Below are 14,496 nucleotides of genomic sequence, written 5' to 3'. Positions count from 1 at the left end.
CTGGAATATAGACATGACCTTAATACACACTTTAATCCCAAACACTTAAGGTAAGGTTAGTTTGTGGTAGAAAGCGGCCATGTTTGAAAGGGATCTCTAATTGAGGGATAGACAAAGTGATGCGTCAGAGAAAGACTTGACAGTAAAAGTCAGATATAGGATATGCCCAACTCACATAAGAACAGCACAGGAAATACTGAAGTGGAAACTGAAAAAATTCAAGTTACAAATAGGCTACTTAAAAGAAGAGAGAGAGGGAGAGAGAGGGGGAGAGAGAGAGAGGGAGAGAGAGAGAGGTGGTATATGGCGTGCAATGTGTGTGTACGCCAGTTTTTTACTGGAACAGTTTTACAGAGACAGGTTGCAGAGAGAACTAGCTAGACACGGCTGAAGACAGAATGAGCCAGAGAATGAGAAGGAGCCAGAAGCTTAGATCAGACTCCAGAGTTAGTATAAGGCCAGGTAGAGCAATTCAGTCAGAAGCTGAGAGAAGCCAAATTGAATCCGTCAGCTTGGAAGATCAGATTGTACCGAGGCTAGAAGCTTCCAGACCTAGGCCTAGGGATAGTTAGAACAGAGAAGGAAACGCTCTGGGCTCAGCCCAAGCTGTGTGTGTGCACAGCCTGGGTATGGCTCTCATCTCATCACTTCATCAGAGGAAGTAAAAGCGACATTTACATATCTCAGCATAGTAAGGCTGTATACCAGAAAACTACAGCCAAATTATAGTAACTGGGAAAAATTCTAAAGCATTTCTTGTTTAGAAGTCTCGTTTTCCTGATAAATGTAGCTATTCACTGCTCATCAAAATAGCTTCTCTCTGCAGCAGATAGAGACCATCTCAGAAAGTCATAACTGAACAAAATATAGAGAATCATGGGGCATTCAGCGCGATAGGTACATCTGCAACACAACTACCTCCTACACCTAAGGCTCAGAGAACACCAAGGAAGAGGGAGCAGAGAGACTGCAAGACCCAGAGGAATGAGGAGTCTGCTGTATGATTCTGCCTCCTAGAAGTGACAGAGAAGCTACACCCATGACACCATAACAATATGGCCACAAAATCCAAACAATGACAACACCGATAGACGTGTTTGTGTGGAAGGAGGAAATCTCAAGGGGCCACCCTAAATAAAAAGCTATAGGCAACAAATGACTATCAAGAGAAGGACAAGTCCCCAATATATAATAATAACTAAGAAAAAGAAGACATGGATTTGAAAGGAAGAAAGGGGGGACATGAGAGGAATTGAAAAGAGGACATGAAAGTAATTGGAGGGAGGAGAGGAGAAATGATGTGTTCTGTTTTCATTAACTTTTTAAAGTTATTAACAAATAAAACTACTTCTTAAAAAAAAAAAACAGGAATGAGACCATGTGTCCATCCTCTCAGCTTTTGTATTGCTTTAAGTCTTAGCAACATTGATAAAATAATAGGAAGAAAGAAGAAAGAGAGAGAGAGAGAAGGAAAGAAAGAAAGAAAGAAAGAAAGAAAGAAAGAAAGAAAGAAAGAAAGGAAGGAAGGAAGGAAGGAAGGAAGGAAGGAAGGAAAAGAAAAGAAAGAGAAAGAAAGAGAGAGAGAGAAAGGAAGGAAGGAAGGAAGGAAGAAGGAAAGAAAGGAAGAAAGGAAGGAAATATAAGTAGGAAAAGCCAAATTGTCACTATTTTCATACCATGTGCTCCTATACTTAAAAATCCCCGAACCAGAAAACTTGCAGATATGAAAAAAAAAATGCTTTCAAAAATGTCCTGGGACAACACAAAATCAACATGCAAAATTCAGTAGATTTTTCTAAACACCAATAATGAACCTTCCAAGAAAGAGATCAGGGGAAAATACCTTTCACTATGACTTCAAAATAAACAATTTGGAATGAACTTAGTCAAGGAGAGTAAAGAACTCGCCAATGGAAACTTTCAACCTCTAAGAAAAAAGGTTAAGAAAGCACCAGAAGACGGAGAAGCCTCTTGTGCCTGTGATCGGCAGAGTTAGTATTTTGAAAGTGTCTACATTATCAAAGGCAACCTCTAGATTCAATGCAATCCCCATCAAAACAATGACATTTCTTCACAGAACTGGCTAAAACAACCCAAAAATCCACACAGATGCACTAAAGAGCCCAAGGAGCCAAAGTAATTCCACATAGAAAGAGCATAGAGGACCGTGTGCCAAGAGCACAGATCACAATGCCTGACTTCAAATTATACCTCTGAGCATAGTAACAGAAACAGCATGGTACTGGTACAAAAATAGGCAGGCAGACTGAAGGAATAGAATAGCAGACCCAGAAATAAACCCACCTTACCTCCAATAAAGGTGCCAAAGAAAAAGGAAAAAGACCTCCTCTATGATAGATGCCCTAGGAAAACAGAAAAATGAAAATAGATTCTTATCATTCAGCCCATTAAAAAAAATCATTTCAAAATAGATTAAATGCCCTCATGTGAGACCTGACACCTAGAGACGGAAGCAGAAAAACTGGGGAAATATTTAAGATGTAGGCACAGGCAAGTACTGTCTAAGAAGGGCCCACGAGCACGGGAAGTGGTGAATGGGATTTCATGAAATGGAAAGATTCTGTGGGAGCTGGAGAGATGGGGGTGGGGCTGAGAACACTGGCCGCTGCTCTTGTTCCCAGAACCCATGGGCAGCTCACAAGTCCGTAACTCCAGGTCTAGGGGATCTAATGCCTCCTCTGAACTCCTCGGCTGTCCTGGATTCAGTTGCTGTATACACTGCTGTACCCTGACTGGCTTGGAGCCTCATTTGCTGTATAGACCAAGCTGGCCTCAAACTCACAGAGATCTGCCTCCCTCTGCCTCCCGAGTGCCAGCATTAAAGGCAGTGTCACTATGCCCAACAAACTAAAAACTTTTTTTAATATTTATTTTATTTATTTATTTTATGTATATGAGTACACCGTAGCTGTACTGACGGTTGTGGGCCTTCATGTGTTTGCTGGGAATTGAATTTTAGGACTTCTGCTTGCTCTGGTCAACTCTGTTTGCTCGGTCCCTGCTCGCTCTGGCCCAAAGATGTATTCACTACTATAAATAAGTATTTTATGTATATGAATACACTGTAGCTGTCCTCAGACACACTAGAAGAGGGCATCAGATCTCATTACAGTTGGTTGTGAGCCAATGTGTGATTGCTGGGATTTGAACTCAGAAAACTTCGAAAGAGCAGTCAATGCTCTTAACCACTGGGCCATCTCTCCAGCCGCAAACTAAAGACTTTTAACAATAAAAATTGTAAACCAAAAGCAGGGAATGGTCTATAAGCAGTGGTCTTCACAGCTTCACACGGTCCCACTGTCATCATTCACAAACCATCAGGATCTTGAGGGGCTCTGAGGAAGGTGGCAGCCTCACCCCTGCTTTTCTCTCCAGTGAAAGACGACCCTCACAGACAACCCGAGTAAGTGGCTCTACCCAAGATCTAGTTCTTAAGTCCTCAAACATCTCAAAATGTGCAAGAAGTACAAATGCTTTTTCTCTTTAAAAAAAAATCTTGGTTGAGTAGTAATTATGTGAGACAAGGCATATGAGAGGAAGGGAGGTCTTTAATCCGTCACATTACAAGGGACAACGATGACAAGCACTCATGTCTCACAAGTTAACAGTGTGTAAGTTACCAGCTCGGTTTGAAATATTGCTTTTCATATTGGGAATAAGAAATCTAATCCGAAGTATAAATTGCCCTTGAGATATTCATTAATGACTGTAGTAAAGCAGGACATTGCAAAGTACACTTGCATTATCTTTCCCACATTTTTAATTGATACTTAAACATGTGCTTTACAATGTGCATAACATATTGCTGCTATAATAGAGGCACAGAATTGCATTAAATGCACATATACCTGCCATGAGGTCACATTCAATACTGCTTGCTGCTGACATTGGGGACAAAATGGGCTTGGGAGCCACTTTCCTAACCCCCTCAGAAAGTCTCATCCAAACCCTCCCCGTTCTTGCCAGGGAGGCTCACATCCTCAGTGGAAAAAAAGGAAAATGGTTTAAAAGAATGATCTTAAGCAAAAAGAATATAGCTAGAGGACCCATAAGACATGACTCTAAAACATATTCCTAAGCTACAGTAATGTAAACAGTCTGGTACTGGCATACAGAAACGGTGACAGACAGATGGTGTCTTAGTCAGGGTTTCTATTCCTGCACAAAACATCATGACCAAGAAGCAAGTTGGGGAGGAAAGGGTTTATTCAGCTTACACTTCCATACTGCTGTTCATCACCAAAGGAAGTCAGGACTGGAACTTAAGCAGGTCAGGAAGCAGAAGCTGATGCAGAGGCCATGGAGGGATGTTTCTTACTGGCTTGCTTCCCCTGGCTTGCTCAGCTTGCTTTCTTTTAGAACTCAGGACTACCAGCCCAGGGATGGCACCACCCACAATGGGCCCTCCCCCTTGATCACTAGTTGAGAAAATGCCTTAGGGATGGATCTCAAGGAGACATTTCCTCCTTTTTCTGTGATAACTCTAGCTTGTGTCTAGTTGGCACACAAAACCAGCCAATACAGATGGAATGTAGGAAGAACCTAGAAATAAAGCACACATGGCCAAATAATTCCTAATTTCTAACAAAGGTGCCAAGGACATACATACCCTTTGGATTTTTTTTTTTTTTTTTTTTTTTTTTTTGGTTGAATGGTTGGTTGGCTGATTGGTTGGTTGATTTTTTAAGACAGGGTTTCTCTGTGTAGCCTCTGGCTGTCCTGGACATAGCTCTGTAGACCAGGCTAGGATTAAAGACATGTGTCACCACCACCTGGCTCAAAAATGTAATCAATAGGTTGGGAATGTAGCTCGGTGGTAAAATGTTTGCCTAACATGTGCAAAGCCCTGGATTCAACCCCAGCACAATAAAGAGGAACTCAAAATGGAGTCAGGCTTAAATGTAAAACCCCTGAATCGTTTAAATAAAAAATAGGGCCAGTGTCCTATGGCAGAAGTCTGGGCAAGTATTTTTGTTAAGCATGGGAATAAAAGCACAGACATCAACACTAGACAAATGGGATGAGGTCACAGTGAATGCTTCTGCACGGAAGACAGACAACTGTCAGAGTGAAGAGGCGACTTACAGAGTGGAGCTCTGGGAACTACCCAGCCAATAAGGGGTTAACACCAGACCATGCAAAGACACAGAAACAGTAACAAACCATAGTCAATCAATCCAAGTGGTGGTATAGCGCTTTGGTAGAGTGCTTACCTAGCAGCACAAGGCCCTGGGTTCAATCACAGTACCACCAGATAGATAGATAGATAGATAGATAGATAGATAGATACATACATACATACATACATACATACATACATACATACATACATAGACAGATGGGCTGACTGACTGACGAACATACATATAGGAAATGATCAGAATGAGCATTTCTCATAGAAGCTGTGTGGCATCTTCCTCTCTTTCCCATACATGCACACATTTACATTCACACACAGGATGGGATATCTATTCAGCTCTAAAATGTAATCGGGCTGTCATGTGGTCAACACAGATGGACCTGGGGCACATAATATTCAGGGAACTAAGCCAAGTACAGAAAGACAAACACTGCGTCTTTCACTCTGCTGAAAATGCTGAGCCCACAGAAGTAGAAACTAGAATGGTGGTCCAGAGGCTGGGAAAGGACCCAGGCACTGGGGGGAGGCATTAAAAAGAGTGGCTAGTGGATAGGATACGTAGTCTCAGCCAGACAGGAGGAAAGGGTTCGGATACTTCATTACACAGGACAATGTTCATAGCAGTATTCTATTGTATAATTCAAAGTAGTTAGAAGAGATTTTAAATTCCTTATCACAAAAAAAAATCATAAGAAACATAAATATCCGGAGAGATCAAAGGCACCCTATAGCGATGGACCATCAGCATCTGTCCAAACACACAGCTGCTGCCAGCACCATAAATGGGTGGCTGCCTCCCAACCCTGTCAGAGATCTGCTAGTTTAACTGGACTTTTAGCCCTTTGGAGCCATAAAGACCCCAGTCAAATTCCAGCTCTGTGACTCACTGAGATATGGAAGAACTAGAGACAGACCAGTCCTCTGGCCTGTGCAGACGCAGAAACAAAAGTGGCCGGCGGGGGGGGGGGGGGGGGGGGGGGAAGCTCCGGGAGCACTTCTATGTTGATGTTAATTAAGATGTGTTTAAATTATGTGCAAAGTGGGGCAGGCATGTGCACATGAGTGCAGGTGCCTGTGACAAACCAAGGACTCAGATGAGCCGGAAGCTGAAGTTGCAGACAGCTGGGAGCTGCCCCTCGTGCAAGAGCAGTACCGGCTCTTAAAGGCTGAGCCATCTCATCTGCCTGATGTTAATTCTTTAATATATAATTTTCAAAAATATTAACGTTGCATTTGGATAGTTGGTGTCTTTATGTAGTTTTTACAAAAATGGGTGTTAAAATACTAAGTAAACGTAAGATAGCTAGATTTGTGTGTCCGCAACTGGGGAGATGGAGTTTCAGAAATGTGCTAAGGACAGCCTGGGCTAAAAGACCTTAAATGCTTGGGGTCAAAACTCTGCAGCTATTCCCAGCTTGTGCACAAATGAAATCATTGCAAAGCCTTTGAAACAACTGCAGGACTTGGACAAGCACACCTCTGCCCTAGAGCATCACCCCTGGGGTCCTAAGCTCTGGCCTTGCTTTAAGAACTAACAGGAATCTAAGATGGTTCTGCTGTGTAGGGTGACAGCCTCTGCTACTCTGTGAAGGCGAGGCCTGGGGCGGGGGGGGGGGCGGGGGGCGGGGGTGTTTTCACAAAGAGTGCACTCTACTGTGTGCTGTGGGAATCTACAAGAAGTGTCCAGTTACCAGGGAAAAGGGGGAGAATGGCTCTGGGCTCAGGCACTGCCCGGCATGGTCCGCCGGCCAACTGTGCGGGTTTGTCGCCCCCTTCTGTCCCTTGTCGGAGACGGACATCGGTGCCCTGGAGGCTCACCGCGGGCGAGCTCTAGGTTAGGGTTGGATCTTGCAGAAAGGCACCTGAACCCTCAATGGCTAGAATCCAAGAAAGCAAAGGAAACCGAGTGGAGCCTAGAAGTGCCAACAAACCGCGTGGCTCTCAGTATTTCTCCCACGCCACTACACTGCTCACCTGAAGCCTGAGAAGAAGCAGGACCTGGGAAAAAAACTCCAAATCTCTTAGGGCAGTCACTCCTCTCTAGACTCAGAGTTCTTGGGTGTCCCCAAAGCAGAATTGGTTTCTGCGCTAACCCCAAAGGAGCCTGAACAAACACAGAAAAGCTTCCAGACATTCTGTAAGGATCAGCCAGTCAGCCTAGCAGTGACCTGGGGACCCCAGGAGTGGCTCAAAGGGATATGGGCTTTAGACAGGGTCCTTGTTCTCCAGGAACTTTCTAGAGAGGGAGAGGGGAGGGAGGGAGAAAGGAGGGGGGAGAAAGGAGAAAGGGAGAGGGAAAGAGGGAGAGGGAGAAGGGGAAGGAGGAGGGGAGGGAGGGAGAAAGGAGGGGGGAGAAAGGAGAAAGGGAGAGGGAAAGTGGGAAAGAGGGAGAAGGGAAAGGAGGAGGGGAGGGAGAGGAGAGAGGGGAGAGGAGGGGGGAGGGGAAAAAGGAGGAGAGGGGAGGGGAGGGAGAAAGGGTGAAATGGCCAGTGGTACTTGCTACCATTTACTGAGCCCAGCAATTTGCCTCCATTCCCCAGAGAAACAGCAATGCTGTAGGTCAAAAACCTACCCCAGTAGAAGAGGAGTAAAGATGGAGGGACTGAGGTTCACAGAGACCAGAGAGCACAATTAAAGCAAAAGGCCCAGTCTTCAGCCCTGACTGGTCCCAACCCCACGCTGTCCACTAGCATTGTCCGATTACACACATGGAAGGTAGACATAGAGGACACGCGCCCTGGGTGACAGTGGTCACCCTGGGTGACAGGCTGGTGGGTGGGGTACGGTGAGAATGTGCAAATGTTTAACTCCTGTCTTTCAAAACAAACAAGGGTCAGTGGGTCTGGAGAAATGGCTCAGCCATTAGGGTGCTTGCTGTTCTTCCTTCCAGAGAACCAGGGTCGGCTGCTCACACACACACACACACACACACACACACACACACACACACACCACAGAATTGAAATTTAATCATAAAAGAAGTTTTTGAAGTCCAAAATACATTGGTAGAATGTTGTTAGTAAGACTATTTTAAGGACCAAAGGTAGATTAGAGTCTTTGCTCAACAGCCACCTGTCCTTGATTTTATTCACAGCTTGCTCTCTCACGGGCATGCTCTCTCTCTCTCTCTCTCATTCTAGTAAAATGTTAATTGTGAAAGTGTTGATATTTATTCATTTTGGGTTAAAGATAACAGGCTGTTCGTTATCTTATTTTCTGTGTGGCTCTATATTTAATTTTTTTCCTAACTGATATTTCCAGAGAAGAAGCAGAGATGATGAGTGTCTTCATGTGACATGGTGACACCAGTGCGGCCACTCAGCTGTCACAGAGCTTCACCGGCCCAGGCCTCACTCTGCATGAGCAACCCTTCTGTCTGGGGACTTTTGAGCAGTTGACAAACATGAATTAATGGCACCTCCTGTCACCTCCTAAAAGTCAGAAGGGCACGTGACAGACTGGTGGAGACCGTGCCTGGCCTGACCTCACACTGACAGTTACAAGCTGAATTGAGAGTGCATCTGAGACTCAGGCTCCAGCCTGAGCAGAGCTGAGGTAGCGTCTCCCCACATGCTGTAATAGCTTCAGGGTGCAGTGTGGCAAGATGCCAGCCTTCCCACCCTCACATCAAGCCCTGGTGAAGATGTCTCCTTCCATAGGCAAATGGAGATCTCCTTCAGGAACAGCCATGTCCTCTGGTCCTCTATCTTACATGCACAGCCAGGCTTGTGTAAATGCTGGGCTTGCGGTGGCATAGAATAGCTGTTTTTCTGTGACCACCTCAAGAAGAGCAGGCACCTATTTGCATGAGGACAGTCATGGGAATTTGTGGGGAGCCTGGTGAGAGACCCCCTAATCCACAGTCCCACAAGTCTGTGGGCTTTAGTTGTACAGGCCCAGAACCCAGTCTTAAATTCTTTTTTTTTTTAAGATTTATTTATTTATTATACGTAAGTACACTGTAGCTGTCTTCAGACACACCAGAAGAGGGCATCAGATCCCATCACAGATGGTTGTGAGCCACCATGTAGTTGCTGGGATTTGAACTCAGGACCTCTGGAAGAGCAGTCAGTGCTCTTAACTGCTGAGCCATCTCTCCAGCCCCAGTCTTAAATTCCTGTCTATCCACCTGTGGCATCGAGGCCAAGGTCCGGCGAGGACGGCAAGGGCTGATTGTTCTCTCTGACCTTGCTTCTCAGTCTCACGTGCACAGCTCTTGACAGACTGTTGGGAGCCGCGCCCACATTCGCCGTTACAAGATGGCGCTGACAGCTGTGTTCTAAGTGGTAAACAAATAATCTGCGCATGTGCCGAGGGTGGTTCTCTACTCCATGTGCTCTGCCTTCCCCGTGACGTCAACTCGGCCGATGGGCTGCAGCCAATCAGGGAGTGACACGTCCGAGGCGAAGGATAATTCTCCTTAATAGGGACGGGGTTTCGTTTTCTCTCTCTCTTGCTTCTTGCTCTCTTGCTTCTTGCACTCTGGCTCCTGAAGATGTAAGCAATAAAGTTTTGCCGCAGAAGATTCTGGTCTGTGGTGTTCTTCCTGGCCGGTCGTGAGAACGCGTCTAATAACAATTGGTGCCGAATTCCGGGACGAGAAAAAAACTCGGGACTGGCGCAAGGAAGATCCCTCATTCCAGAACCAGAACTGCGGGTCGCGGTAATAAAGGTTCCCGTAAAGCAGACTGTTAAGAAGGATTCAACTGTATGAATTCAGAACTTTTCAGCTGGGGAACGAGAGTACCAGTGAGTACAGCTTTACGAGGTAAGTCTGATCTTGAACTTTCTAAGGAAATTCAAGACAGTCTATCAGAAGTAAAGTGGAATATGTTTGGCCTTGAATTTTTTCTGGTGTTAGGAGCCCTTTTGTTCCTTTTCACATGTTATCAAGTGATTAAGATAGGGCTGAAAATTCTAGAGGAAATTCAGGACAAGCTATCAGAAGTAAAGCGGGGAGAGAGAGTAGGAGCAAAGAGAAAATATGGTACACAAAATAAGTATACAGGCCTTTCCAAGGGTCTTGAACCCGAGGAAAAGTTAAGGTTAGGTAGGAATACCTGGAGAGAGATTAGAAGAAAAAGAGGAAAAAGGGAAAAGAAGAAAGATCAATTAGCGGAGGTCTCTAGGAGATACTCGTCACTAGATGAGCTCAGGAAGCCAGCTCTTAGTAGTTCTGAAGCAGATGAAGAATTCTCCTCTGAGGAAACAGACTGGGAGGAAGAAGCAGCCCATTACCAGCCAGCTAATTGGTCAAGAAAAAAGCCAAAAGCGGCTGGCGAAGGCCAGTTTGCTGATTGGCCTCAGGGCAGTCGGCTTCAAGGTCCGCCCTATGCGGAGTCCCCGCCCTGCGTAGTGCGTCAGCAATGCGCAGAGAGGCAGTGCGCAGAGAGGCAGTGCGCAGACTCATTCATTCCCAGAGAGGAACAAAGGAAAATACAACAGGCATTTCCGGTCTTTGAAGGAGCCGAGGGTGGGCGTGTCCACGCTCCGGTAGAATACTTACAAATTAAAGAAATTGCCGAGTCGGTCCGTAAATACGGAACCAATGCTAATTTTACCTTGGTGCAGTTAGACAGGCTTGCCGGCATGGCACTAACTCCTGCTGACTGGCAAACGGTTATAAAAGCCGCTCTCCCTAGTATGGGCAAATATATGGAATGGAGAGCGCTTTGGCACGAAGCTGCACAAGCGCAGGCCCGAGCAAACGCAGCTGCTTTGACTCCAGAGCAGAGAGATTGGACTTTTGACTTGTTAACGGGTCAGGGAGCTTATTCTGCTGATCAGACAAACTACCATTGGGGAGCTTATGCCCAGATTTCTTCCACGGCTATTAGGGCCTGGAAGGCGCTCTCTCGAGCAGGTGAAACCACTGGTCAGTTAACAAAGATAATCCAGGGACCTCAGGAATCCTTCTCAGATTTTGTGGCCAGAATGACAGAGGCAGCAGAGCGTATTTTTGGAGAGTCAGAGCAAGCTGCGCCTCTGATAGAACAGCTAATCTATGAGCAAGCCACAAAGGAGTGCCGAGCGGCCATAGCCCCAAGAAAGAACAAAGGCTTACAAGACTGGCTCAGGGTCTGTCGAGAGCTTGGGGGACCTCTCAGCAATGCAGGTTTAGCGGCTGCCATCCTTCAATCCCAAAACCGCTCCATGAGCAGAAATGATCAGAGGACATGTTTTAATTGCGGAAAGCCTGGGCATTTTAAGAAAGATTGCAGAGCTCCAGATAAACAGGGAGGGACTCTCACTCTTTGCTCTAAGTGTGGCAAGGGTTATCATAGAGCTGACCAGTGTCGCTCTGTGAGGGATATAAAGGGCAGAGTCCTTCCCCCACCTGATAGTCAATCAACTGATGTGCCAAAAAACGGGTCATCGGGCCCTCGGTCCCAGGGCCCTCAAAGATATGGGAACCGGTTTGTCAGGACCCAGGAAGCAGTCAGAGAGGCGACCCAGGAAGACCCACAAGGGTGGACCTGCGTGCCGCCTCCGACTTCCTACTAATGCCTCAAATGAGTATTCAGCCGGTGCCGGTGGAGCCTATACCATCCTTGCCCCCGGGAACCATGGGCCTTATTCTCGGCCGGGGTTCACTCACCTTACAGGGCTTAGTAGTCCACCCTGGAGTTATGGATTGTCAACATTCCCCTGAAATACAGGTCCTGTGCTCAAGCCCTAAAGGCGTTTTTTCTATTAGTAAAGGAGATAGGATAGCTCAGCTGCTGCTCCTCCCTGATAATACCAGAGAAAAATCTGCAGGACCTGAGATAAAGAAGATGGGCTCCTCAGGAAATGATTCTGCCTATTTGGTTGTATCTTTAAATGATAGACCTAAGCTCTGCCTTAAGATCAACGGAAAAGAGTTTGAAGGCATCCTTGATACCGGAGCAGATAAAAGTATAATCTCTACACATTGGTGGCCCAAAGCATGGCCCACCACAGAGTCATCTCATTCATTACAGGGCCTAGGATATCAATCATGTCCCACTATAAGCTCCGTTGCCTTGACGTGGGAATCCTCTGAAGGACAGCAAGGGAAATTCATACCTTATGTGCTCCCACTCCCGGTTAACCTCTGGGGAAGGGATATTATGCAGCATTTGGGCCTTATTTTGTCCAATGAAAACGCCCCATCAGGAGGGTATTCAGCTAAAGCAAAAAATATCATGGCAAAGATGGGTTATAAAGAAGGAAAAGGGTTAGGACATCAAGAACAGGGAAGGATAGAGCCCATCTCACCTAATGGAAACCAAGACAGACAGGGTCTGGGTTTTTCCTTAGCGGCCATTGGGGCAGCACGACCCATACCATGGAAAACAGGGGACCCAGTGTGGGTTCCTCAATGGCACCTATCCTCTGAAAAACTAGAAGCTGTGATTCAACTGGTAGAGGAACAATTAAAATTAGGCCATATTGAACCCTCTACCTCACCTTGGAATACTCCAATTTTTGTAATTAAGAAAAAGTCAGGAAAGTGGAGACTGCTCCATGACCTCAGAGCCATTAATGAGCAAATGAACTTATTTGGCCCAGTACAGAGGGGTCTCCCTGTACTTTCCGCCTTACCACGTGGCTGGAATTTAATTATTATAGATATTAAAGATTGTTTCTTTTCTATACCTTTGTGTCCAAGGGATAGGCCCAGATTTGCCTTTACCATCCCCTCTATTAATCACATGGAACCTGATAAGAGGTATCAATGGAAGGTCTTACCACAGGGAATGTCCAATAGTCCTACTATGTGTCAACTTTATGTGCAAGAAGCTCTTTTGCCAGTGAGGGAACAATTCCCCTCTTTAATTTTGCTCCTTTACATGGATGACATCCTCCTGTGCCATAAAGACCTTACCATGCTACAAAAGGCATATCCTTTTCTACTTAAAACTTTAAGTCAGTGGGGTTTACAGATAGCCACAGAAAAGGTCCAAATTTCTGATACAGGACAATTCTTGGGCTCTGTGGTGTCCCCAGATAAGATTGTGCCCCAAAAGGTAGAGATAAGAAGAGATCACCTCCATACCTTAAATGATTTTCAAAAGCTGTTGGGAGATATTAATTGGCTCAGACCTTTTTTAAAGATTCCTTCCGCTGAGTTAAGGCCTTTGTTTAGTATTTTAGAAGGAGATCCTCATATCTCCTCCCCTAGGACTCTTACTCTAGCTGCTAACCAGGCCTTACAAAAAGTGGAAAATGCCTTACAGAATGCACAATTACAACGTATTGAGGATTCGCAACCTTTCAGTTTGTGTGTCTTTAAGACAGCACAATTGCCAACTGCAGTTTTGTGGCAGAATGGGCCATTGTTGTGGATCCATCCAAACGTATCCCCAGCTAAAATAATAGATTGGTATCCTGATGCAATTGCACAGCTTGCCCTTAAAGGTCTAAAAGCAGCAATCACCCACTTTGGGCAAAGTCCATATCTTTTAATTGTACCTTATACCGCTGCACAGGTTCAAACCTTGGCAGCCACATCTAATGATTGGGCAGTTTTAGTTACCTCCTTTTCAGGAAAAATAGATAACCATTATCCAAAGCATCCAATCTTACAGTTTGCTCAAAATCAATCTGTTGTGTTTCCACAAATAACAGTAAGAAACCCACTTAAAAATGGGATTGTGGTATATACTGATGGATCAAAAACTGGCATAGGTGCCTATGTGGCTAATGGTAAAGTGGTATCCAAACAGTATAATGAAAATTCACCTCAAGTGGTAGAATGTTTAGTGGTCTTAGAAGTTTTAAAAACCTTTTTAGAACCCCTTAATATTGTGTCAGATTCCTGTTATGTGGTTAATGCAGTAAATCTTTTAGAAGTGGCTGGAGTGATTAAGCCTTCCAGTAGAGTTGCCAATATTTTTCAGCAGATACAATTAGTTTTGTTATCTAGAAGATCTCCTGTTTATATTACTCATGTTAGAGCCCATTCAGGCCTACCTGGCCCCATGGCTCTGGGAAATGATTTGGCAGATAAGGCCACTAAAGTGGTGGCTGCTGCCCTATCATCCCCGGTAGAGGCTGCAAGAAATTTTCATAACAATTTTCATGTGACGGCTGAAACATTACGCAGTCGTTTCTCCTTGACAAGAAAAGAAGCCCGTGACATTGTTACTCAATGTCAAAGCTGCTGTGAGTTCTTGCCAGTTCCTCATGTGGGAATTAACCCACGCGGTATTCGACCTCTACAGGTCTGGCAAATGGATGTTACACATGTTTCTTCCTTTGGAAAACTTCAATATCTCCATGTGTCCATTGACACATGTTCTGGCATCATGTTTGCTTCTCCGTTAACCGGAGAAAAAGCCTCACATGTGATTCAACATTGCCTTGAGGCA

This window comes from Mus musculus, chromosome 1, assembly GCF_000001635.26.
Source record: "Mus musculus strain C57BL/6J chromosome 1, GRCm38.p6 C57BL/6J".
Lineage (NCBI taxonomy): Eukaryota > Metazoa > Chordata > Mammalia > Rodentia > Muridae > Mus > Mus musculus.
Note: the sequence above shows the minus strand (reverse complement) of the source record.